A 27572-nucleotide genomic window follows, 5' to 3' on the forward strand; every position below is an offset into this window, starting at 1 on the left:
TTATTTATTTTACTGTGGCAGCTCACCATGTTTGAAAGAATCTATGTTTCAGATTCCCATCATGTGGGCCCTGCTTCCTCTGTCAAAGTCTGAACTCAACTTCTTGGTCTCCTTTAAAGACAGAATGATGGCATTCACCACAGCTTCTCCAACCAGATGTACTTGTATAACTGGTTTTAGAAGGGAACAGAGTGCAAATGCACATAATTATTCGCCTTTTGTAGAGTTAAAGTGGCCAGCTTTGCTAGGGCAATTGGTGAATTTCTGATATGTAGTTTTAATTCTTACTGGTATCAACTGTGGTAATGGATTGAAGCAGTAACAGTGGTTTCCTTGAAAGCAGCCCTTGTGGTAACATTGATGTTTTTTCTCTTTGTAGAGTTTACAATCCTAGCTCTCAAGCCTTCTTGGACAATCAGTTAGTTGCTTAATATTTTTTCATAACCTCCTTTCTGCTTAAACTCGCTAGGGTGGGCTCTCTCTTTTGCAATAAAGAATGCTGGCCAACACTACCTTAAATAAGTTTGCAAAACCCAGGGTGAAATTTATTATGCATTTTTCATTACTAAAGATACCTATAAGATATTTAATGTGCATTGTGAACTTCCAAAAAAAATAAAGTATGCAGTTTTTCCTTAGATGTATTTGACTACAATATACTTTCTCTCTGGAAAATAATGTATCTTCTGTGTTCCATTGAAGACAGTTTGGGAAACGCTTCATGTTTCTCCAATCTGCCTGCCACAAGAAAAACACAGTGATTTTGCCAACATGCATAACTTACCATGGTCTTCCCTTCTTAAGGTTCTTCAGTGGTTTTCTATTGGCCTACAAGGTAAGAATATAAACTCTCTTAAAGGACATAATATTTTATTTATGCTTTTATTTATTGATGCCTGTCAACACTTAACTCCTGGTTCCTAATTCAACTGCAGAGCCCTCCTCTACCTTCCCTAGCTATTATTTCCTACTTTTAATTCCATAATATTGAACAACCTATAGATTCCAGAACAAGTCTTACTTGTCTGTACCTCTGTGTGTATTGCTTCCTCTGCCTGGTATCCCTTTCTCTAATCAACTGTTTTACATCTTAAAACTCTCTACTCAAATACAGTTATATTCTCTCTGATATTGAACTTGACACCCCCAGGCAGATCTAGGTGCTGCTTCTCCTTTACTACACTTAATACACATCGTTAAAGCAATTGCCTTTTTGCATTCTCACTATTTCCTTTAAGTGTCACTCTGCAGTAGGCTGTCATGCCCTGAGGGCATAAGCAACATCTTACTTTTTATTTAATGTTATTAACACAGGAAGGAGACATGAGTCCAGTTTCAGAATCAGGTCCCCTGTCTCTGTTAGGGTATCAAGCACCCAGATTCAGACTGACAGGCAGAGAAGTTCCTTACTTCTGGTCCAGGCTTCCTCCATACAGAGTCCACATAGAGTGGGCAATGAGAGGAGTCTTAGGAGCACTTCTCCGCTCACCCACCACTTCCTTCCTGAATGTGACAGTACTTCATTCTTTCTCATTCTCAGCTCGCAGTGCCCTTGGAAGCCTCTCCTTACTATCAATTCCTCTTTATTCACCTTTCACCCATACATCTTGGAGTCTCCTCAAGAATTTTGCTCCCTGTTTCCTGCCTTACGGTCCTGTTGCTTTTTCTCAAACTTCATCGTTGGTTGAAAAGCTTTCCTTTCACTTATTTCTTAAAATAGAATTGAGAGGTTTTGAATATCTGAGAGTAGAGAAGATATTAAATGTTTCAGCCTCAGGATCAAACCCTTAATAAGATAATCAGCCATTTATATTGTGTGGAACAATCTTTTCATAGCATAATTGTGTCTTTATGCAGGGAGAGGTATTTATTTTTCCTTTCTTTCCTGAGTTGTATTTTAAGGCTTGCATCTTTTATTTTACCTTGATTAACACCAAGGAGGGAAACGATAAATTTTATGGGAATGATCCGTTAAGAAAAACACTCTCTCCTGCCACATTTGTATTCCCAGTGTCTAGCAGACTGAGGACACATGTTACATATATGGACTTGCCTTTTAAATGATAAAAAATAACAGATGAATGATGTGCCTAACTGAAGATGTTCGGATATGTAATAAGGTCAGGAATCCATTTGAAAAATGATTCTGAGCACTGCAAGTTGCAAGTAAAAATATAATGTTTAGGACCCTCCATCCCAAAGCTTTGCTGTGAAAGGTATAGAGCAGTATTCAGAAGTGTATGCAGGGGTCAGAAATTCTCTTCTATGTTTGCTGTTATTTTTTTTTAAGGTGGAAATGATATAAACATATCAATGTAGTAAGAGAAAGGCTCTTTGGAGAGTAAATAGTTAAAAGTTTGGAAAGAGAGGGCACAAATAATGAAGCAAAGTCCCAAAGAAAGATGAAGGGACTGTAATCTTGAACAAACATAAATGGATTCACCATGCGTAAGAAAGAGACTTCTGTCTTAAACTGAGGGTGGGGTGAATGTAAAAATGGACAGAGGCAGTAAAGTTTGTCACAGAGGAGTAGTAATTTAACGAAATTTGTATCTGAGAGCTTTTCTCTACTTTTATTGTATATGTGTATTTTTGTTTTTTTACTAAAAGCTGACTAAATCTTACTCAAAATTCCATGGAACACTATCAAAACAGATCTGTGTAAATTTCCTCTTTTGTTGTATTTGTTTGTTAATTTTATCCCTATTTGTACTTGCATTAATCTATTCTGCCCCTATCGGCGTTTACTCCTATGTCTTTTACCTGTGATATTTATCGGTCCAACATTGCATTATCCTTAGAATACGCACATATAGATGGGGCTGAGGAATATGTCAATGGACAAAATAGAAAAAAAAAATTCCTGCCCTTGTGGATTTTCCATTGTAATATGAGGAGAGGGAGCAAGAGAGAGAAAAAATAAATAAGCGTAGAACTTAGATGCTCATAACTGTTATCAAGAAAAAAGAAGTCAGGGAGTGAGGTTAGGGAGTGCCCAGGCATGAGACAGGGCTCTGCTTAGGGTAGCCAGAATCTCATGCAGGAAGTGAAATCCCAACAGGCACTTGAAGCTAGATCACATTCTTCTCTGCCCTGAACCCGGGAAGAGTTTCCCACATCACCCAGAGCAACGACCAAGGCAAGAACAATCCCCGTGAGCCTGAGCAAAAACTGGGAATGCACCGTCCCCGAGCTTAGGGCGGATGGGAAGAGAGTCCGGGGAGGTAGGGAATAGCCTATGTACCACTTCACTGGCTCATACTGAGACCACAGCTTCCTGGCTTCCTCTCCAGCTACAAGGCCCTGCTACCCCTTGAAAGGGGGAGTCAATAAAACCATTGGAGCATCCAAAAAATAATAATAAATAAATGCAAAGTTAACATAGCCTCTACCTCCATGTCTACAGTCTCTATCCCAATTCCTTGCCTAATTTTACTCCATAAATGTATAAGTTTCTAAAGTACTATAAAATAGCTCATTTTGTTGTCTGCCCCCCTCTACTCCTGTCTCTCCCCAGGCACACACACTGAAAGTAAGCAAATGAGGGGGGGCATATTTCTTTTCTGGTTTCTTCACTATATGTTCACTGACCACCCACTCCCTCCCTGCAGTACCTAGAAAAGTAGGCTTTAAGTAAATATCTGGGCAATGCAAGAGCAGAGGGAGCATACCGAGGGGTATCCGGAAGGCAGCAGGGAGATGTCTGAGGCAAGTAGACCAGAAGAAGAGTCCTCCTAGTTATTCAACAAACAGCAAAGAGCCACTGTGGCTGGAGTAGATAAACTTAGGGGGGAAAGCAGGGCACTAGACAAGTCATGCTGGGTATTATTGGACCTGGAGGATTTGGTTTTTGCTTTGAGTGTTGGAAGACTTGGAAGAATTTTAGCAAACCAATTGTAATGGGCCTACATCTAAAACTGGGAGATCATTCACTAGAGTGCAGTAAACAAGGGCTTAGCTTCTTATAAAATGTGCAGCATCATTCTATGTTCATCCACCTTAAATAGCACAAATGTTATGGTACTATATATTGCTTTTTCTTTCATCCTTTCCTCTTTTTCACTCAACATATGTTTTCATGATCTTTCTATGCTGATGGGTGAGCAGCCTGTTAATTGCCTCTAACTAGTAAGTATTATTTCTCGGCCAGCATCTATATATTTTTCCCTAATATGAATTAGAAACAAAGTTAAGACTGGGATAAGTTTGTTGTTAGGTAACAACATTAGGACAGTAAACATAAAGAACAATTTGCTAAGGAGAATAGGATATCGGGAGAAAAACAGAAAAGCTGCAGACTAGATCAAACAATGTTGGAATTTTCTAGATGAAGACAGTGAAGGAAAAATAAGGTCAGAAGACTAAAAGATGTAAATGAAAATGACTAAAAGGATAAACCATGGAGCTCATCTGGACATGAATTATTATAATAATACTTGATGAACAGACTAATATATTCAAATAACAAATAGAAATCAAAACATATTATACCATATGGAAATCACCAAAGCTAAATGGAAATACTAAAAGCTACTTGGAAATATCAGAATGGAAGAGTTAGAAGTAAAGAATATGATATTCAGAAGTACTGATATTTAATTTTCCAAAAGCAAATACTTTCAAGATTACAACCAGGTCTAGTGAATGTCTTCATAACAGGATAAAAAATTAAGATGTTAGAGAATCATGTATATGGACATTGAAGTTCTCTGAGGTGATGATTGGAGTTAGGGTGGAAAACTCAGATGATACTAGTACAATGACCGCAGGTACTAGTGGGAGGTAGACACTGCCATCTCAGCCTCATGACCCACTGGTACTGGGGTGGGGAGGAATAAGAAGCCCACAAAGGATGTGCCATGAGAGAAGCAGCACCCCTGCAGAAGAGCCAGATTTAGAACAATACAGAGAAGAAAACGAAGTGGACACAGTGAGGCATAAGACAGTTTGTTGTCAGTAAGATAAGGGGTTCCAGATGGCATAATAACAAGACCTAAAGGAAGATAATGGGAGAAAGTACAGAACTGTAAGGTGGTCAGAGGGAAGGGATAGCTACTAAGCCAGGCTTGCATTTAGACAGAGAAATCTCATAGTTCTAAATAAAATAATGGCAAAATTGCACCGATTAATTAAATAATTAGTTTGATGTGAACTCTATTAAATTAGACAAATGCTTTAGATCTCTGAATACAACTCATGCAACAAGTGTATCTTCAAGATGGGGGAAGAAGAGCCGATTTCATGCAGCAATTCTGCCATTCTCACCACGCCCATATGGACATGCACACATAGAAAATGAAATAAAAATAAAAATAAAAACTGTTAATCAAAATATTGTATGGACATGTTGCCTATTTGATCAATTGGAAAAAATATGACAAGATATCATGCCAATAAATACTTTAAATGGCTATTCTCCCTCTTCTTAGAGCAAATAATAAATTAAGTAAAACTGCTCTGACATTTAATAATTTTAGGTTATTAAAAATGCTCTGGTTGCTCCTTTGTCTGATGCCTGTTAAATTGACTTTTTCTTTAACACACAAACTATTAACAGGTATGAATTTTAAATAAATATACAGAAGTCATTTTCTCACCTTGATTTTTGCACATCTTTTCTAAACATAAAACATGACAAACTAGAGCAGTTTGTATTTTGGGAAATCACAGTATATTTAAAATTCAAGTGATAGGGTTTATTTTTAAAAGTTAAAAACAATCCATGTTAATTATTTGACTTCTAAATATGCCAACTGCTCAGTAGCTCTGAGCACAAATATTAGATTCCAGAGTCATAGAAACTTCTCTCTCTGAGTTTTGTGTCTTTGCTCATCAAGTTCTGACATTCACCAATATTCATATTCATTTTGAAGTGAAATTAGGCCTAACTGTGTTTCTATGTATGTTATAAATCTCCCAGAGGACTGTTAGTGACTGGATTCTGTCCTGAGATGTTGCAGTCTGCAGGAGAAAACTCCAATCTCTATTTTTCTGAAGTTCTAGTTGAGAACATGGTAACGAATAACTTCTAGGGTATGAAATCATTCCCTTTGCCAAAGAAATGCCAGATAGAATAGTTTATGAGCAAAGGGGCTCCACAGCTTAGAGAGAGACACAAGCTGAAGAGCTGGGCAAAAATCATAGCATTTGTTCTCTCATTTACTGACCAGCACTGTGAGCTAGGTGCAGGGGACAAGGATGAAATAAATGTGGAGTTGCCCTGGAGGAACTCAGTCCATCGAGGAAGACCAGTACATAAGCAAATACTTTACAATAAAGGTAACCCTGTAATTGTAGCTGAACTGTCTGGAAAAGCAAGGGAGACTTTTTGTTAATAGAAAGAACTCAAACTTGCTATTGTGAACAAAACCTAAGTCAAGGATAGGGTAAAAAATCTTTCTTGTTTCTTTTAACCAGGAAATGTTCAGTCCGGTTAGAGTCCTTTTCAGAGGACCATCAGCTGCCCTCTTCTCTCCCTAGCTGTTCTCTCCTCCTCTTCTCTCTTCTTGAATTTTCTGGGTCTTTTCATCCTTTTTGGATCTTCCTGCAGGGTCCTGCCCCCAAGGCTGGAAAGACGGTGATAGATCTTGTAGGCCTCCTTGAAGAGGAGCTGTAGTCCTTTGGATTCTCCAGATGGAGAAGATATAACATAAATCTTTCTCTGTTAGTTTACTGCGGCACCAATATTTTCCATAGTTTCTTTACACAAAATTGTTCCAACATTAATGGGTAAAGTTTGGTAGTATCAAAAAATGATGAATCTCATGGATTCTGGAGCCAGCTTGCCTGGGTTTGAAACATTGCTCTGACAGTATTTTACACATTTCTTTTCCTCAGAACACTATCTGAGGATGAAATTAATTGATAATATGTACAAAGAGTGAGTAGGAAATAAAAAACAAAAGCTGTGAGGGGAACTGTAAACCTCAACCTGCCATAGAAAGGTAAATAAGCAATTCTGGAAACCCAGGGGAATCGGGCACATGGGCTTTGTGTTAATTCTCTGTCCTGTGCCATTGCTCTTAGATAACCCTCTGTGTGGGAGAAATTCCGATTGTTCTGGCCTCTAAAACATGCCCCCTCTCTGAGCCTGCCATTCCTGAGGCCGTCCACATGGAACTTGCCTTAGCAGTGGATCCAGTGTTCTCCAGTCATGTCAAGGCGGAGAACAAGCTCACCCTCGGGCATCAGTCCCTTGCTCCTCACCAGGTGTGTAGGTGCTTCCCCATGCTGGAGCCCAACGGGTTCTGAGAGCCCACAAAGGTGCCTTCTCAGCTCCCACCTCCGCACTGTGCTGGAGCTCCTTACTGCTTTTCTTGTTTCTCTGACACTAGTAGATGGAGCCTTTGCTCGACCATTTCCCCCCCCTAAAGTTGAACCAAACAGCTTGTATTTGGGTTCTGTGGACCCCAAGGAGTAGTCCTATGTATGCGGTTTCTCATCCAGGGATAATTAACTGATCCATTATACTTCTAGCTGCGGGTATCTATGGGCACCGTCAGCACTAGTGTAGTGCCAGTGGGTTTACCCAGCTAACGGGAACATATTTCCATAAACCTACTATGGAGAAGTGATAGGGAAGAGGGAATGGGACTGGTTCTCTACCTCCTTTGGCTGGGTGAATGTTTCCTAAATCAGAACCCCATCCTTATTCTTGAGAAAACTCTTTCTTCTATCTTTCTTAAGTTTTGGAGCCCATCCTTCATTATTGCTTCCATTAAGTAAAGCATTCACAATATAACCCTTAGCTAAGCACATTAAATCCTACAAAAGACTATGGCTAGGCACTTTGTTTTTTTACCTACAACCTACAGGAAAATATCACGAAGACAGTTTCATCTACAGAGTATAGCAATATGTGCAAGCTCACAAGGAGCGTGGTGGAGAAACTAATTTCAAGAAAAGAACACTGCTTGTAGTTTCAGAAACCAAGTTTTTTTTTAAATTGCCCCCTAATGCCTTCCTGTACAAACAAAGAGCAGCTGAACATACTGAAATAATTTAGTCTCAAATTAGTAGGAAATGGATTTTCTGTGACTTTCATTTACTAGCCTCATGCCTTAAATTATTTACCATCTCTGAGTCTTTGTCTCTTCTTCTGTAAAATGGGTCTACTAAATTATACTTCACATAATCTTTGATTTTATAAAATGAGGAAATACATAAAGCAGCTACCAGAGTATGGTGATCATCATAACAAACAACAAAAAAACCCTTATTTGTCATTATATATTTGAAGTCAACTATATATAATTTCATAATGTCAGTGTAGAATTTCCTACAAGTTAAGAAAAGTCAAATTAATTTTCCTCTCTGGAATATTTAGATGTAGCTCCTCTAAAAGAATCCTTTAATTTATTAAAGGACCCTATCTGAAGAAATTAGATGATCTATTTAGTGCCACAGCTGGATCTCCAATCCCTAAAATAAGGAATAACAAAGGATTATGCTATTCCTGTAGTGGCATAATTAGTACCCACTGAAAATGTTTGCACCGTACACTATAATGAATGCATTATTCTCTTACTTTCAAAAGACTCTATCTCCAAGAGACTGTATGTTTTTCCAGATCATGCAAGTGTTGAAGTCAGTAATTGATATTATTAAATATGTTTACTGCTGATGCAGTGACACAGCGGAAATGTGCTTGCTTTTCTAGGCTGAAAATTGATGGGCTATTGAATCTGATTTCAATTCTACAGTGGATGTCAGCACAACTTCTAAACATGCACCAAAGAAAGCAGGAACAGTTGATAAGTGCTTTCTCTGAATGAGCCTTAAAAACAAGAGTGACTCCAATGCCTGTGGTAGCATATGCTTCTGTATCACACAGAGTCTGCACTTCAAAGCCGTGAATAGCTGGTTCAAGCAGCTCTGGGTTACCCACACAATAAGGCACAGCATTGTGGAGCCAGAGGAATTGGCTCTAAGCCTTACCTTGGGATGAGAGCTTGCTTGGGGCTTGGCCTGTGTTTGTGGCTGTCTTCCTGGAAGGCACATGTTTTGTTTGTTTTGGAAAAGTGACATTTTTTTCACTATGCTGTATAAATGATGCAGTGTCAGAAAAAAAATATTCAGGCATTTGACTAGAGAAACATCTTTGTAAAATAATGGCCAGAAAAATGAATTTTTTGTTGGAAATTATATAAAATATATCTTTTTTTATATGGTATTCTCTAAGTGTACATTATTTAGGCAAAGGTTTATAAATTGCTATCAAAAGCTGAATTTGGGGGTGGAGCCAAGATGGCGGCATGAATAGGGCAGCAGAAATCTCCTCGCAAAACCATATATACTTTTGAAAATACAACAAATACAACTATTCTTAAAAGAGAGATCAGAAGATTCAGGACAACAGCCAGGCTATATCTACATCAGTAAGAACCCAGCGCCTCACGAAGGGGGTAAGATACAAGCTGCAGCCTGGTGGGACCTGAGTGCCACCCCTACCCCAGCTTCCCAGCGGGAGGAGAGGAGTCGGAGCAGGGAGGGAGAGGGAGCCCAGGACTGCTAAATCCCCAGTCCTAGTCACCCACACCAGGATCGTAGACACACAGAGTGTGGTGTGCTGGATACTAGGGAAATGGAACAGTAAAACCTGCAAGTGGGTCCCCACAGCTGGCGCCTCTGACACAAAAGAAAAGTGGGTGCTTTTTGAAAGTCTTAAAGGGACAGGAACCTCACAGCTGGACAGAAGCATCCCGGCACTGAGCGCAGCAGCTGGGAAGCCCAGAGAGCTCTAACCCCCTGGGCAGCAGCACAGCTCTGAGGGCCCTCACTGTGATAAACAGCATCCCACCCGTTCCCCCTACAGTGCGGCCCCACCATAGCAGAGCAACAGCCTGAGACTGGCCACACCCACAGCAGCCATGCAGAGCTTCCTCCACAGCAGCCCCAGGAAGAATCAGAGACCCTGTCTGCGTGCAGCTGCCCAGCACAAGCCATTAGGGGTCGTCATTCTCCCAGGAGAGGAAGGCAACAAGGAGCAAGCAGGAAGGGACTTTGTTCTACCAGCTGACACGTGCACCAACTGCCCATGACTACCTCTATCGCCATGAAAAGGCAGAAGAATTTTATCCAGATCAGAATCACACAGACATCCTCCTCTGAGAGGGAACCTGGGGAGATAGACTTAACCAATCTTCCAAAAAAAGAATTCAAAATAAAGGTCACAGCCACGCTGATGGACTTGCAGGGAAATATGCAAGAGCTAAGGAGGGAGAATACAGAAATAAAACAATCTCCAGAAGGACTTAAAAGCAGAATGGATGAGATGCAAGAGGCCATTAATGGAATAGAAATCAGAGAACAGGAAGGCAGAGAAGCTGATGCAGAGAGAGATAAAAGGATCTCCAGGAATGAAAGAATATTACGAGAACAGTGTGATCAATCCAAGCAGAATAATATTAGCATTATAGGAGTTCCAGAAGAAGGAGAGAAAGAAAAAGTGATAGAAAGTGTCTTTTAAGAAATAATTGCTGAAAACTTCCCCAAACTGGGGAAGGAAATAGTCACTCAAACCACGGAAGCACACAGAACTCCCTACACAAGGGACCCCAGGGGGACAACACAAAGATACAAAATAATTAAAATGGCAAAGATCAAGGACAAGGACAGAGTATTAAAGGCAGCCAGAGACAGGAAAAAGATCACCTACAAAGGAAAACCCATCAGACTTCTCAACAGAAACCTTAGAGGTCAGAAGAGAATGGCATGATATATTTAATGCAATGAAACAGAAGGGTCTTGAACCAAGAATACAGTATCCAACATGATTATCATTTAAATATGAAAGAGGGAATTAAACAATTCCCAGACAAGCAAAAGTTGAGGGAATTTGCCTCCCACAAACCCCCTCTACAGGGTATTTTAGAGGGACTGCTGTACATGGAAGCACTCCTAAAGCCAAATACATGTCACCAGAAAAAATAAAAACACAACAAAGAAAGCAGAACAATCAAATACTAACTAAAGGCAAAAAATAAAATCAACTACCCACAAAAGCAGTCAAAGGATACAAAAAAGAGCACAAAATAAAACACAACATATAAAGAATGGAGGAGGAGGAATAAGAAGGGAGAGAAATAAAGAATCCTCAGACTGTGTTTATAATAGCTCAGTAAGTGAGTTAAGTTAGACAGAAAGATAGTAAAGAAGCTAACCTTGAACCTTTGGTAACCACAAACCTAAAGCCTGCAATGGCAATAAGTACATATCTTTCAATAATCACCCTAAATGTATATGGGCTGAATGCACCAATCAAAAGACATAGAGTAATAGAATGGATAAAAAAGCAAGACCCATCCATATGCTGCTTACAAGAGACTCACCTCAAACCCAAAGACATGCACAGACTAAAAGTCAACGGATGGAAAAAGGTATTTCATGCAAACAACAGGGGGAAAAAAGCAGGTGTTGAGGTACTAGTATCAGACAAAATAGACTTCAAAACAAAGAAAGTCACAAGAGATAAAGAAAGACATTACATAATGACAAAGGGGTAAATTCAACAAGAGGATATAACCATTATAAATATATATGCACCCAATACAAGAGCACCAACATATGTGAAACAAATACTAACAGAATTAAAGGAGGAAATAGGATTCAATGCACTTATTTTAGGAAACTTCAACACACCATTCACTCCAAAGGACAGATCCACCAGGCAGAAAATAAGTAAGGACACAGAGGCACTGAACAACACACTAGAACAGATAGACCTAATAGACATCTATAGAACTCTACACCCAAAAGCAACAGGGTACACGTTCTTCTCAAGTGCACATGGAACATTCTCCAACACAGACCACATAGTAGACCACAAAAAGAGCCTCAGTAAATTCAAAAAGATTGAAATTCTACCAACCACAAAGGTATAAAACTAGAAATAAATAGTACAAAGAAAGTAAAAAGGCTCACAAACACATGGAGACTTAACAACATGCTCCTAAATAATAAATGGATCAATAACCCAATCAAAATAGAGATCAAACAATATATGGAAACAAATGACAACAACAACACAAAGCCCCAAGTTCTGTGGGACGCAGCGAAAGCAGTTTTAAAAGGAAAGTATATAGCAATACAGGCCTATTTAAAGAAGGAATAATAATCCCAAATGAATTATCTAAAGACAGAATTATCGAAATTGGAAAAAGAAGAACAAATGAGGCTTAAAGTCAGCAGGAGAGTCATAATAAAGATCAGAGAAGAAATAAATAAAATAGAGAAGAATAAAATATAGAAAAAATCAATGATACTAAGAGCTGGTTCTTTGAGAAAATAAACAAAATAGATAAGCCCCTAGCCAGACTTATTAAGAGAAAAAGAGAATCTACACTCATAACAGAATCAGAAATGAGAAAGGAAAAATCATGATGGACCCCACAGAAATACAAAGAATTATTGGAGAATACTACAAAAAACTATATGCTGACAAGCTGGAAAACCTAGAAGAAACAGACAACTTCCTAGAAAAATACAACCTTCCAAGACTGACCAAGGAAGAAACAGAAAATCTAAACAGACCAATTACCAGCAACGAAATTGAAGCAGTAATCAAAAAACGACCCAAGAGCAAAACTCCCAGGCCAGATGGATTTATCACAGAGTTTTATCAGACATACAGAAAAAACATAATAACTATTCTCCTTAAAGTTTTCCAAAAAATAGAAGAGGAGGGAATACTTCCAGACTCATCCTATGAAGCCAGCATCACCTTAATCCCAAAACCTGGCAAAAACCCCACCAAAAAAGAAAATTACAGACCAATATCCCTGATGAACATAGATGCAAAAATACTCAACAAAATATTAGCAAACCGAATTGAAAAATACATCAAGAGGATCATACACCATGACCAAGTGGGATTCATCCCAGGGATGCAAGGATGGTACATTTTAAAATCCATCAACATCACCCACCACATCAAAAAAAGAAGGACAAAAACCACATGATCATCTCCATAGATGCTGAAAAAGCATTCGACAAAATTCAACATCCATTCATGATAAAAACTCTCAACAAAATGGGTATAGAAGGCAAGTACCTCAACATAATAAAGACCATATATGAAAAACCCACAGCCAACATCATACTGAACATCGAGAAGTTGAAAGCTTTTCCTCTAAGATCGGGAACAAGACAGGGATGCCCACTTTACCCACTGTTATTCAACATACTGGAGGTCTACCCACATCAATTACACAAAACAAAGAAATACAAGGAATTCAGATTGGTAAAGAAGAAGTCAAACTGTCACTATTTGCAGATGACATGATATTGTACATAAAAAACCCTAAAGACTCCACTCCAAAACTACTAGAACTAATATCAGAATATAGCAGAGTTGCAGGATACAAAATTAATACACAGAAATTTATGGCTTTCCTATACACTAACAATGAACTAATAGAAAGAGAAATCAGGAAAACAATTCCATTCACAATTGCATCAAAAAGAATGAAATACCTAGGAATAAACCTAACCAAGGAAGTGAAAGAACTATACCCAAAAACTACAAGACACTTTTAAATTAAGAGAAATTAAAGAGGACACTAACAAATAGAAACTCATCCCATGCTCTTGCATAGGAAGAATTAATATTGTCAAAATGGTCATCCTGCCCAAAGCAATACACAGATTCAATGCAATCCCTATCAAAATACCAACAGCATTCTTCAAGGAATTAGAGAAAATCATCCTAAAATTCATATGGAACCACAAAAGACCTCGAATACCCAAAGCAATCCTGCAAAGGAAGAATAAAGCAGGGGGCATCTGGCTTCCCAACTTCAAGCTCTACTACAAAGCCACAGTAATCAAGACAATTTGGTACTGGCACAAGAACAGAGCCACAGACCAGTGGAACAGATTAGAGACTCCAGACATTAACCCAAACATATATGGTCAATTAATATATGATAAAGGAGCCATGGATATTAAATGGGGAAATGACAGCCTCTTCAACAGCTGGTGTTGGCAAAACTGGACAGCTACATGTAAGAGAATGAAACTGGATCACTGTCTAACCCCATACACAAAAGTAAATTATAAATGGATCAAAGACCTGGATGTAAGCCATGAAACCAAAAACTCTTAGAAAAAAACATAGGCAAAAATCTCTTGGACATAAACATGAGCAACTTCTTCATGAACATATCTCCCCATGCAAGGGAAACAAAAGCAAAAATAAACAAATGGGACTATATCAAGCTGAAAAGCTTCTGTACAGCAAAGGACACCATCAATAGAACAAAAAGGCATCCTACAGTATGGGAGAATATATTCATAAATGACATATCTGATAAAGGGTTGACATCCCATTATATAAAGAGCTCACGCACCTCAACAAACAAAAAGTGAATAATCCAATTTAAAAATGGCAGAGGAGCTGAACAGACAGTTCTCCAAAGAAGAAATTCAGATGGCCAACAGGCACATGAAAAGATGATCCACATCACTAGTTATCAGATAAATGCAAATTAAAACCACAATGAGATATCACCTCACACCAGTAAGGATCACCACCATCCAAAAGACAAACAACAAACAAACGTTGGTGAGGTTATGGAGAAAGGGGAACCCTCCTACACTGCTAGTGGGAATGTAAATTAGTTCTACCATTGTGGAAAGCAGTATGGAGGTTCCTCAAAAAACTAAAAATAGAAATACCATTTGACTCAGGAATTTCACTCCCAGGAATTTACCCTAAGAATGCAGGAGCCCAGACTCAAAGACATATGCATCCCTATGTTTATCACAGCACTATTTACAATAGCCACGAAATGGAAGCAACGTAAGTGTACATCAGTAGATGAATGGATAAAGATGTGGTACATATACACAATGGAATATTATTCAGCCATAAGAAGAAAACAAATCCTACCATTTGCAACAACATGGATGGAGCTAGAGGGTATTATGCTCAGTGAAATAAGCCAGGCAGAGAAAGACAAATACCAAATGACTTCACTCATATGTGGAGTATAAGAACAAAGGAAAAACTGAAGGAACAAAACAGCCGCAGAATCACAGAACCCAAGAATGGACTAACAGTTACCAAAGAGAAAGAGACTGGGGAGGATGGGTGGGAAGGGAGGCAGAAAGGGGAAGAAGAAGAAAGGGTTCCTGATGATTAGCATGTGTAATGTTGGGGGGGCACGGGGAGGGCTGTGCAACACAGAGAAGAGAAGTAGTGGTGATTTTACAGCATCTTGCTATGCTGATGGACAGTGACTAATGGGGTATGTGGGGGGGACTTGGTGAAGGGGAGTCTAGTAAACATAATGTTCCTCATGTAATTGTAGATTAATGTTACCAAAAGAAAAAATTAAAATTAAAAAAAATTAAAAAACAGGTGAATTCACCATGCATAAGCACAGAACTTTTTCTCTTCCAAAGAAATAGTTATGTCCAGTGTTTTCTCCTTCCTAATTTCAAGTTGCAATCCTTTGTACGTGTTAGGCTTTTTCCACAGAGGGCAAACATTTACATCCATATTTACAGTATTACTAATGCTCCAGCACAATAATGTGCTTTCACCTGCTTTATCATATTTAATCTTTATCACTACCATGTGACCCATGTTGTGTGACATTTTAATCCTCTTTTTACCTAATAGGACACTAAGACTCAAGGTAGGAAAATGGCTTGTTCAGTGTCACATTGCTAGCTATCTCAGGGAAGGCTCTATCTCATCTCTTCTGATTCCAAGCTGAAATGATTTTGTTCTGTGTTTAGTATATTAGAGCACCTCTCCTGCTTGCTTTGTATCATTTACTGACATAACTCAAAATAGGAAAAACTACCAAAATTTTCCTCTCTATTTTTTCACTCTTTAGATATGATTAGTGTTGAGGATTGCATGGCGCCCTGAGCTAGGATCACAGAATATAGAACTGGAAGATGTGAGCAATGAGGTAGTTCAACCCCTATACCAGATTTGCCAAATTCTTTTTTCACTGGTATCTTCCATCAGCTTGGCAGACGTGCTTTGTTATTCTAAGATTATCAACTTTTCAATTTCCAACTTTACTTATGAGGTACATTCTCTGGATCTATTGCAAACTTTTTCAAGTACGCCATTGAACAAATCAATAGGGTAATTGAGGATACATTATAAACAGACTAATTACAAAGGTGTGGGTAGGGTTAAGAGAAAGCAGTACATGATAGCGCAGTATCTTGGAAACATTACCCAAGTAGACCAGAAGGAGCCAGGGCAGGCAGGGGTCTCTGAAACCTACAGAAAATAACTGTAGGAGAGGAATGGAATGGCACTGGCAAAGATGAAAATGGAAACAAAATATCTGACTTAGTTTCTTCCGAACTACTCCTATCATGCTATACCTCCCATTGTCCAAAACTAAAGGCCAGATGGCATATTGGCCCAAGGGTGTTTAAATAAAGCCTATGCTAAAATATTTTTGGGAGTACAGTCTCAAGGAAGCAGAAGGAAGAGAAACATAATGAGGCAAAAACAGGAGAGCAAATATGAAAAAGTGCTTTACTGAGCTAGTGCCGTCTTCACAACAAGCAGAGAGCTTGGTTTCACAAAGCATCTCCAGAGAAGTGGTATGAAGCTGTGATGTCGCTCAGGAGTTGGAGGGGTCCCGCTGGTGGTTAGTAGCCCCTGATCTGGATGTCTCCTCTGATCTGGATTGCATCACACATGGGCACTGAGTGGTCTCAGGGTGTTTCCCACTCAGCAGCAGTGAGAAAGCCACGTAGTACAAGGGAAGAGGTATGAAGCATGAGCCAAGGTTCATGGGGTTGTGCTTGTGAACAGGATGAAGAAAAGTGAACCATCAAAATAGAGGCACCCTTGGCCTGAAGTGACCAGAAAGGTCCAGCTCCATGATCTTCAGAAGAGTGTCCGCTTTTGCCACGACTGCCCCAGTCAGCGGGCATGCCAGGCATGGTACAGATCTGGGGCTATATGAACCAGGCCCAGTACAGAGTTGCCAGAGTGCCGATAAAAGTCAAATTCACTGGGCAGAAAGGGGAGGCAGCAGCAGGGGGAGAGAGAGGGAAGAGGGTCTCGAGGGACAAGCAGTAAATATGTATCATGAATGTAGGAAACGGTAAAAGGTTTCTAAACTTGCCATGTCCTGTTTTGAAACGCTGTATCTCCAAACCTTGGTCTTTTATGATTCCTGAAATTAAAGTGGCAAGACAGAGTACTCTAGTGGTGAAGTCTGCTGGCTTTGTGTGTAGTCTTAGAAAATTTTGCTGTGCCTCACAGTGGTTTATTTTCATCCAACCTGCTATAAACCTTCAATCATTACTCACCACTTACCCTTACCTTGCCCTCTCTATCTTTGCTCAATCTGTCTGCTCTGTATGGGGCCATTACCATCTCTTGCTGGGACCTTTGCTTATTGCCCCACATCTAGGGCTCATTGCATTCCTTCCTGTCATTCTTACCGTGACAGCAAATCTTCTATGTAAATTACTTTGTTATTACGTATTGTAAAATAGTATACTAGTTTTATACAATCTTCTTTACCTTGGCTTTACAAAAAAGTTCCATTTGGTATCTTTATACTGGAGCAATGTACTTTTCAATTGCTAATAGATTTGAGCACAATGAAGAGGAAATACATTCACTAAACAGAATTTTGAGTGTGTATGCATGTGTGTTCCAGGTTATTCCACTGATGGCACTTTTCCCACTCACATTCTCTCTGGATGGAATGATTGTCCAGTCCTTCTGCCTCCATAAAACATTTATTTATCTCCATGGTAGTCCTGAAGACTGTACAATAATTTTCTCTGATTATCTCTCATCCTCATTTCTTTAAGCCCAGCAGTGAGTCTTACTCACTTGGGACTCCATGCAGTTGTACTCAGTGGGAAGAAAATTTTCGTATGTTCAGAGTGTGGAACAGAATCTTTCATCTTCATGCCTTCCAGTTCTTTATCATTATCTTCAGAAAAGAAAGTTGAGAAATGCTTTCTTGACTTATTCATTCACTCAGCACATATTTATGGGGTTTCAGATTTGCGCAACTCACTGTGCTGAGTGCTGAACATAAAGAAGTCCTGGTGCAGGTGTGGTTTCCTCATGCCCTCGAAACAGATACAGGCACTCAAGAGCCAACTTTTGTCAGGCACCTAGTTACCATGCACTCCAGGAAGAGAAATGTCATGTTTCTAATCTCCTCCTTCTGGCGGAATTTGCTTCTGGCCTTCTCACTTCATTCACTGCCCCAACTTGAAAATTGTACCAGTGTTAGTCAGAGATTTGTATGTGCATTTTAGTATTTACTTCCTTCTTACACACTGCATCATCACGGATGTTCAACCCAGCAATTTTTTTCTCTTGGATAATTACAATAAATTTTAATTTTAATCAATAGTTAAAGAGAATATCATTTCCCCTCTTTAATAAGTTTGACCTAATAGTGCATTTGCATTTATTAATGTCAGATATCATCTAGTTATCCATAGTTGTGATTCGAACCACATGAAAAAATAAAAGAGGGGAGAAAAAGGACTTGCCTACCTCAGCTGTTTAAATTCAACTAACAATATTTGCAGGTGCTGGGAAATTTACATATACAGTTGCTGCCAGGGTACACCTTGATCTACCCTTGAGGCATGGCATTAGGCCTCCAACTACATAACTCAGAAAGGAATTGCTCAGATACAAAAATAATCCACAGATGAACTGTCAAATGCCTAGCTTTATATTCCTCTGATTCTAAAGACAGGGTCATTGGTCTGGTTTATTGTGACATTTCATAAGATCTAAGTAGAAATATAGACTAAAAAAATAAAAACAAAGGATATTCAACAAAATCAGTAAGATTTTGGAAGATCATAAATTGTTATTATATCTTGCCCACACCTTGCTAAGATGTATATGTCAAGTTACCTCTCCAAATGGTACATAGAATTCCATCCATATGATTAAATCTCCTGCTATAGTACACAAATAATTTTTTCACCAGAATGTTCTTTCTGTTTAAGTGGTGAGGGAGTGGGGAGTGTCTCTGCCAATGAAGAATTTTCGAGAAGCTTAGTTCCTCCTTAAAGTGCTGTGTGCATAACAACCACCCTGACAGCAACTGCAGAAGCTAAATACAGAAGAAGGAAATGCACAGTAAAGAAATAAAAAAAGCTATTAACTCCAGAGCTAATATTACTTTGGAATAGTTGAAAGAGTGTAATTTCAGAAAGGAAGGACATGTTTTTATAAATTTCTTTCTCTTATGACATTTAACTTTGTGGTTAGGGCTGGATGGTACAAATTACCAGGACCTGAGTTCTGGAACCCGGCCCAGACCCCAAATGTGCTGCATATCATTACCAAGCCCACAGTTTTGTTTTGTTTCTCTGGCCCCACCATATTTTCTGAGGCCAAAAACAGTTTGTTTTCTTTCATTTGTTTATTTGTTTATTTCACTAGCATCAAAACCATTCTTGGCCATATACCATATTGCTAATGTTGATCTACTTAAAACCTATGTAAATGAAAGTGGAGCTCATTTTCATGTGCCTATACTTTAGAATTGCAGTTTTTCAAAGAGCTTTGTAAGGTGAATTGAGAATACAAACTTTCTCAATACTACTCTAGTTTAGATTTTTTCTTCTAAAACCAGTAAAAAAAAAAAGGCTAAAATTTTTTTAACACAGCAATAAAAAAGGAATTGTGTTATACTGCTAGTAGTATCATTAAGCATGAAAACATACTACACTAGGTTCTCATTTCTTATTGATAAACAAAGGTTTAGAGATGTTAGTTTAATATGGCAAGAACAAGTTTTTTGGTTTTAGCAAACCAAAAAACTAAGAATAGAGCCAAGGTTATTTGATTCTAAATCTAGTCCTTTCTGCACTACTCCACACTGATGGAATCTATCTAGGTAATATACCAATGTTTTCAGAACATAGACCCCAGGTTTACCTGCATCAACTATGATGCTTTTCACACTATTATTTCAGGCTCACCTTCTGAGAATGATTCTGCAGATATGGAATGAGGCACTAGCATCTGCACTTTTAGCAACCAGTCACCCAGCAGATCTGATGCATGCTAAAATTTAAGAACACTACCAACATGGTGAAGCCTTGGGTCACCATATAGGCACTCAGTAAATGCTGATCACCAGCTTCTCATAAGTCCCATCAAAACATACGAAGTATCACTATTTAGATATTGGTATTGAACCTCTGACAGGAGAAAAAAAATATGTAAGATTTATCTGGGCTAATCTATTTAGTCAATGAAGCAGTAGATGGAATACAGGATTTGCTAACACAAATTAGCCCTCATCCTATAAATGGTGTGCACTGAATCAAAGTCAACTGTTGCACCTACTTTAGAGAAGCCAGCAACCAGCATTAAACAGGATGGAAGTAGGAGTATTTCTCTTTACCCAGAGCTGTACTTAGATGGGAATAGTCAGATCCTCAAGGAATATTCAGCTAGCCGGGCTTGTTTATATTCAGGAAGGTGGCATTCTGAAAAATGATGGTAAGTACCATTCAGCAGCTTAGAAAAGACACTGCCAAGGTTCAATATTAATATTATTGTATTAGTATTATATATTCTTGATATTATCAATAATTAAATCAATTTTATATTGGTTATCAATATTAATAATGATTATCAAGAACATACTAGTATCTATTTATTTATGGAAGTTATGATGTGGTTTTCAACTAACAATGTTCAACAGGAATCAAGACATTTGTCATGTCAGGTTTTGATTTTGTTTTTGCTTTTGTTTTAAGAGACTGCAGGGAGCAGGGCACTGAGGGATACATCACATCAAAGTTTGAGAACAAGCAAGTGCCTGCAACAGTCTACATGCAAGACAAGGCCTCAAGTTTTCTCATTTCAAGCCTGAGTAATTTAGATCATCTGGAAGGCATGTGGGCTACAAGGCCACAGATTCTAGTCAGTGTCAGTTGCCTTTTGTACAGGAGACAATCAAGCAGCAAGGCACACTGTAATTTTTCTTTTATGTTGCAAAGGGCTCTTTAGAAAGATTGTATTCTTCCCTTACATTTTCATTGCCACAGCTGGGGGCTCCCTCCTAAATGGTATATTAGGGCCCTCGAGCACTTGATGTCTATCTTCTCTTACTTGACTGACATGATGTGTGTCAAAATGTAAATAGTCTAATGCAGAAAGCACATGAGTTCAAGGAGAAATTATAAAACTGTTTCTGAAATGTCTTTGATAGGCTGTGCTCTGAGAAATTTCAGTCTGTGACTGTGTAGCTTTCCCTACTTCTAGGCTGGTGTTTATAAAGTTGTGCTAATGACCATGCTAATGTATACCCGCTGAAAGGGCTGAAATGTTCTCTCTCCCTTACTCAGATACACAGCACTTTCTGCTGTGATCTAAAGCAGATTACTCACAGCTTGCTATGTGGCCCTACAATTCCTAAAAGCTAAATTAAATTAAGTCCATTTCAGATTCTTTTACTGCTTATTAAGGAATAGTGCATTTCATTTTTAGAACCTTGTTTTAATGAGAGTTCTGTTGTTAATGAAATCATTATGCATCGGTAATGCTGTCTGCATCTGACCAGTGTACAACTGAGTATAGTCCTGGAATGTAGAGACAGAGGGAGTTTAGAGACTTAGGACTGTTTCATTGGGGACCCCTCACCTTATTTTTCAGATTCGGCGTTCTCTGTAAATTAATGTTCCACAGACACACACAACAGCTAATCTTGTACCTGCTGCCATGATACATCATCAGATGCTTCCTCCTTTTGCCACAGAGCCACTGCCTTGAAGGTGAAGAATCTTAATCGTGGATCCTCATAGAAAGTCTGATTCTCTCAGCAGGTCAAATACTGGTCTCAGAATTTGGGATTCATTACCTTTTCTCACAACTCATGTTTCCCAGATTTACTGAATGCGAGGTTTCCCCAGGTACCCTGCTAAAGATAGATCACTGGAGATAGGTAAGAAAATGTCTGCCCTCAATGAACTAACAACTAAGTGGTTGTAATTGTGCATCGGTAACATAAGGTAAGTGTTAGAAGAGGTATTATGAGGATGGAAGATAAGCTTTGCACGCAGGGTGAAGAAATATCCATGCCTGATGCTCCAGCCAGTTCAGAAAATGATTACTTCTTCTCCTCTTTTGCATTACAATACCTCACACACTGGCATGATCACAGTGGTCCTACTCTCCCAGGCATTCCATGGTGTACCACACCTCTCATACTTTATATGTTTCATTTTACCAGAGAATATTACATAATGTATTGGACAAAGTTTCTCCTGCCAAAAGTGTCATGTCCCTCTACTCTTTCCCCACCTCTAGAAACACAAACACTTACTAACTCTATTTTTTGTGTCATCATGATGTGTACATGGTGAGGACAATACAGGCTAGTCTGTATTTGCAGAATTCTGGATCATTTTTTGACCTCATGATTTATTCTGGCTTTTTTTGAGTAAGTAATGTGATTATTCAAGCCCAGCTTGAACTGTATGACTGGTTATGTTTACCAGATTGGAGCACTGCCTCCTTGTGTCATTGCACTTTTTACAGAGACACAGTTTCACTATCTAAGCCCCTGGTTTCTAAATCACATTGCCAAAAAACAAACTATGCATACTGAATAAAACAAAGCAGAAAGATCTTATTGCAAGGCTTTTGACCTGTAAGCCAGGACATTCAAGGCTGCAAGAGCAGTAAATTCTAAGCTGCTCACAGACTAAGGGATTCTTGTGTAATAAATATGGAAGATGTTTGTCTTTTTTCAGCTGATGGTTGACTAGTGGTTTTCTTTCTTCTTTATGTCAGGGTGGCTGAGTCAGGGGCACAAGGAAGTCCATAGATGGCATGAACACATTTGGCATTTGGGAATTGGCTTGTGTCCTCAGCTGATTCCTGAAAAGACCTGTAAATTCCTGCAAGGTTAGGTTAAGTTTCCTTTAGGCCCCTCATTGAGCATCTCCATTTTGTCCTTGATGTAAATACCCCATTTGGTTTGGTGCTACAAAATGCCTATAACTTGTAATAAAGGGAATTCATATATTGGGACCCATAAATTGGAGGCTGCCCCAGTGGCCCTGCCCACATCACAGATCCAAACCTAAGTCCCCTGGCCTTACGAACAAATGGCTTACTGTCAAGGAAACCTGACATACACCAATCACAGGCCCCAAAGTTAGCTTTAGTTAGCTGACCTTACCCTAGAAAATAGGACCTGCTTGCCTTATAAGGAGATCTCTAACCTAGTCAAGCATGCCCTTTTTCCACATTGCCACTTCTAATGCTCTGTAAAATTATTTCTTGGAAGGGACCTTCACTGCTTCTGCGGCCCTGCAAACCCCCAAGCCGTGGGTTGCTTTACTTTGAATGCAGTACATCAACCTTGCTACTAAATTGTTTTATTTTTGTCATTTGACACTGTCTTTTGTTGAAACTTACTTATTTCTGAATTTGTTTTTATGTATGCATTTGCATATAATCATGTATTTGTAATTGAATAGAATCGGGTACATTGAAACTTCAGTCATGTCTTTAAATTTCTTAAGTCACTATTTACTATTTCTTATAGGTTGGGGCAATGCAATTGGTTAATTTTAACCATTATATATTAATGCTTAATTTCATTCTAAAAAAGATAATATCATTCATAGTTCCGGTGACCTATTGCTAACTAGAATGGAAAATGGAGATAGTCTATTATTAAGCAGTTGCTTCATCATTTCATAGTGGACTTTTTACATCAAATTGGTAAGGAATGAATGAACTTGAATGTCAACAGAATTATAAAAATAATTCATCTTTTTACAGCATTTTATATGTTAAAATAAATATTAATTTGTTTCATTCCCACAACTCTAAGAATAGAAAAATTATTGCTAACAAATGAATCATTGGTGTTTTCCCCAGAAGAAAAAAATGAAATGACTTTGTCATATAAACCCAGTTTGCCTCAAAATGAGATTTCCTGGAATATGAATTTGGTTTGCTTCTTTGGAGTTTTCAGAACATCAGAGCCTAGCCGAATCAGAGGAAAGTAACAGTACTCATAAATTCGATAGGCAAGGATATTTTCATGAATACAATTCCTAGTTCTTGCTCGTCAGGAGTGGGGAGTGTGTATGAATGGTGGAAATCACAGAAACTCAACGAACTTCTTTTGCTCAAAGGATTTGCACTTTATCCCAAGGAGGCTTTTGCCCTGATCTCTGCCTAGAAGGAAAAATCGGCTGCTCTTTCTTCTTCGTGTTCTCTTCCCAGCTTGTGGCCATGAGACTCCCCTCGAGGAGATCGTGTAGCATCTCCACTGGAGGTCATCTTTTTTTCATCACCATCTGGAGGTCTTTTCCCAAGCACTTTAGTTACTCCTCCACCTGATGACAATATCCCACTGATCTTGTTTTGCACTCTCTGCTTCTTAACAGGATCTTCCTTCGGTGTCCCAACCCCATAAAGAAGTTAGTAACATATAATGAGCTTGGACATCAATAGTGTGAGCTGTAGTGAACAAAAATTATCCTTCTTTCTCATGGCACCATGAAGGCAGAGTCTGATCATTGGTTCAGTCAATTCCCATGTTGTCAAGACAGACTTAGGCAAATGTTTTGTGAGCAACTAAGTATATGAGGATAGGCCACAGCGAATGCACCTCCCTCTCTCATCCTATTCATCTGGAACAATGATAGTTTTGCATCCGTCCTTGAAAAACCAGCACATGGTAGTCTGGAAAAACTACCTTTGTCTTGTAAAATGCACAATATAATCATTACCATTTCTACATAAATCTAAGTTGTATGATTAGCTTGGTTAGCCACAGTTTTTAAAAATATCTTTTTTCCTTAAGAATATAAGAGAGTCATTGCTTAGGTATTCCAGAAGCTTCCAAAATCATATTCCTTTTTATTTTTAGTACATTAATAAAAAGGAAAATGGTGTCTGCTCTATGTAATGATTGCTTGGAAAAATGAAATACGCATACAAAAGCTTGTATTTGTTAATACATGAATAACCTAATCCTTTAAAACTATTCTGATACATGGACAAAACATTCAGTTTGGGGAGAGGAGAAGTAGGAGGCAATTTGGGATCAGTATTTGCTCCAATGAGTGTAATTATTGTGTATACTGTGGCTCTTGACAAAAATCTCTGAGTCCTGGTGAGATGTTGTTAATGCCCCGGGTTAGAAGCCTGCCTTCTCTAGTGTGATTGCTCACAAAGATGCCGACGCTTCCTTCCTCTGCTTCCCACAGGATACGGGCAATTTGCCAGCATTTCCTTTTCAAGTGCCATTGTTCACCTAGAGCTTTAGGAAAAGCTCCTGCTTTTTCACTGTTAATCCAAGCCTAAATGATGATCATTTTTTAAGATCCTGTAACATTTTATAACAAATTTATCAGGCATTAACATTAGCCATTATAGCACAAATAGTTCTGTCACTTATTTTTTAACTTACCAAGTAATTTAGTAATTTCTACAGCCTCAGAATTACTTTTTTGGTTTGTGAAATCTCCTTTTATAAGTAATTCATGGGAAATCTCATAAATCTAGAGCTGTTTCTGCAACCCTTTCAATGTCATTCCATCAGTTATGATTTGGACAATAAAGTAACATGGTAATGTTTACTACATGATTTAATCCTTTTAAGGTCACATTTTACATTGCATATGCCTATGATGCTGAAGAGGAACAGTCCAATTGTCCTACACTGTAAGGAAATAAGATACATTTATTCATTAAAGAAATGGAAGAGTAGGTTAAAGATGTTAATGATCATCAAATGTGAGCCCATACTGGGACCTTATGTGAATTAGGTTTGGCAGTGCTGGGTTAATTCTTCATATTTAACACACACTACACATTCAGGGGGTAGTTTCCTGTGTTTTATCATGAAGATCAAAGCATGATAAAAATGGATGCCAGAATTTGAAATACTTCTATGCAAAAAATGTGCACTAGGTAATCTTTGTGTTTACCACCCCGTCTAGCAGCCCTTTCAACATGAGTCCTCGTGCCACCCACACTTGTCATGGCCTGCACACCTCCACATTTGCAATTTGTCACTTATCCAAGGCCCCCACTGTTACAGCATACTTATGCTCCAAACCCTTCTCATTCCCCTCTTTCTCAATTCAAAAATTTCCTTCAGATGTTAGATTCTTTAAGAATCCTGTCTAGTTTAGAGAACAAGAACACTGATTTGTGTTCAGGAGTTAATAGCTGATAGTAGCTATTAATGTGACACCTTTGCCAGATACAATTTGCATTTAAACAGCTGCCTTTAACTGAAAGAATTGGAGAATGCTGAGGGTTTCAGACTATGAGGCAGGGCCAATGAGCATCATTTTTTGTCACCAAGCCCTTCCCAGTACCTATCAGGTGTTCCATCTGACTGTGAGACATTAGGAGGGAGGAAAACAAATAGCAAGGCTCTGATTTGATTCCTAGCTCTGACAATTACTACCTGTGTGACCTTGAGCTGGTTCTGCAGTGCCCTCAACCTCAGAACAGGACCAATAAGGTTTTATTAGGATTAAATGAGTATGAAAGCTAAAACTCCTAAAAGGTTTAATATTGTAAGAAAGTCAGTTAAAAATATTTTGGCTACAAATGACAGAAATGCAACTTGAGCCAGATAGTCTGATACAGCAGAAATGAGTTGTTGCTAGGAATGTGCATTTTTAGTAAGGAAAACAAGAGGTTCTTATATGAATGGTAATTCAATCATATGTCAAAAATCACTATTCTAGGGGGCCTTAAAAAACAACAGGCAGGAAATGGTAGATACTGCAATGGTCTAGATATAAAATCATCTTAGAGATGGGGGTGGCAACCTCAGTAAGCCATAAAGAATACAGACAAGATTGAAATGCCATGCCTAAAATAAACCTGATTATTCACTTAATCTCTACTCAAGGATAATCCTTGACAGTGGAGTGAACTAAATTTAGAAGAAATATAGAAATTACCTGAAATAAGGGAAGTGGTTGGACCACTATTGGTAACCTGATAAAAGTTGCAGAAAATGAAAGAGGTGTCAAAAGACTGGAGATGAAAAAATACAGTCCCATTTTTCTTTAAAGAGCCAAAAATTGGATTCTTTCAGGTATAGAACAATGCATCTTGTTGTCAATCTCAAGAGAGATTATTAAAAGGAATGTTGAATGAATGAAAGATGTCTAAGCACTTAATGAAGAACATGATATTCATAGAGAACCTATATAAATTTCCTAATAGCAAGGCAGACTATTTCTATTTTTTATTGAATTACTAGATTGGTAAATTTTACATGACCAGGGAAAACTGGATGCCGTGTGTCTAGATAGAGTTCAATTGCCTGTGTATTTACTGTGAAAAAGAATGATGGAAACACTTTTTCTCTACCCTCTTAGGTATGGTGGCTGCAGAGCCTGTGAATTAAACTAAAAAATGGACAGATTAAGAAGAGAAAAGGTATACAATTTTTATTAATATTTTATGTGGACAGGAGTTCACAGGTAAGAAGTGAAATTCAGAGTGCCTAGACTTGGGCATTTATATATCATCCTAACTAAGGGAAGTAAAAGAGATTTGGGTTTTAAGGGACAATAAATCATAGGGAAGT

General features: G+C 38.5%; 1 long non-coding RNA gene across 1 annotated transcript in view; it reads left to right on the forward strand.

Moving 5' to 3' along the window:
- The window catches only part of LOC140848180 (uncharacterized), a 59455-nt gene that overhangs the window by 22830 nt on the left and 9053 nt on the right, over positions 1-27572 (forward strand). The window contains exon 2 of the long non-coding RNA XR_012128732.1: positions 27361-27421. This is a non-coding gene — a long non-coding RNA (uncharacterized lncRNA). The remainder of the gene's footprint in view (positions 1-27360; positions 27422-27572) is intronic.

The sequence above is a fragment of the Manis javanica genome, chromosome 3, assembly GCF_040802235.1.
Source record: "Manis javanica isolate MJ-LG chromosome 3, MJ_LKY, whole genome shotgun sequence".
In the NCBI taxonomy this organism is placed as follows: domain Eukaryota; kingdom Metazoa; phylum Chordata; class Mammalia; order Pholidota; family Manidae; genus Manis; species Manis javanica.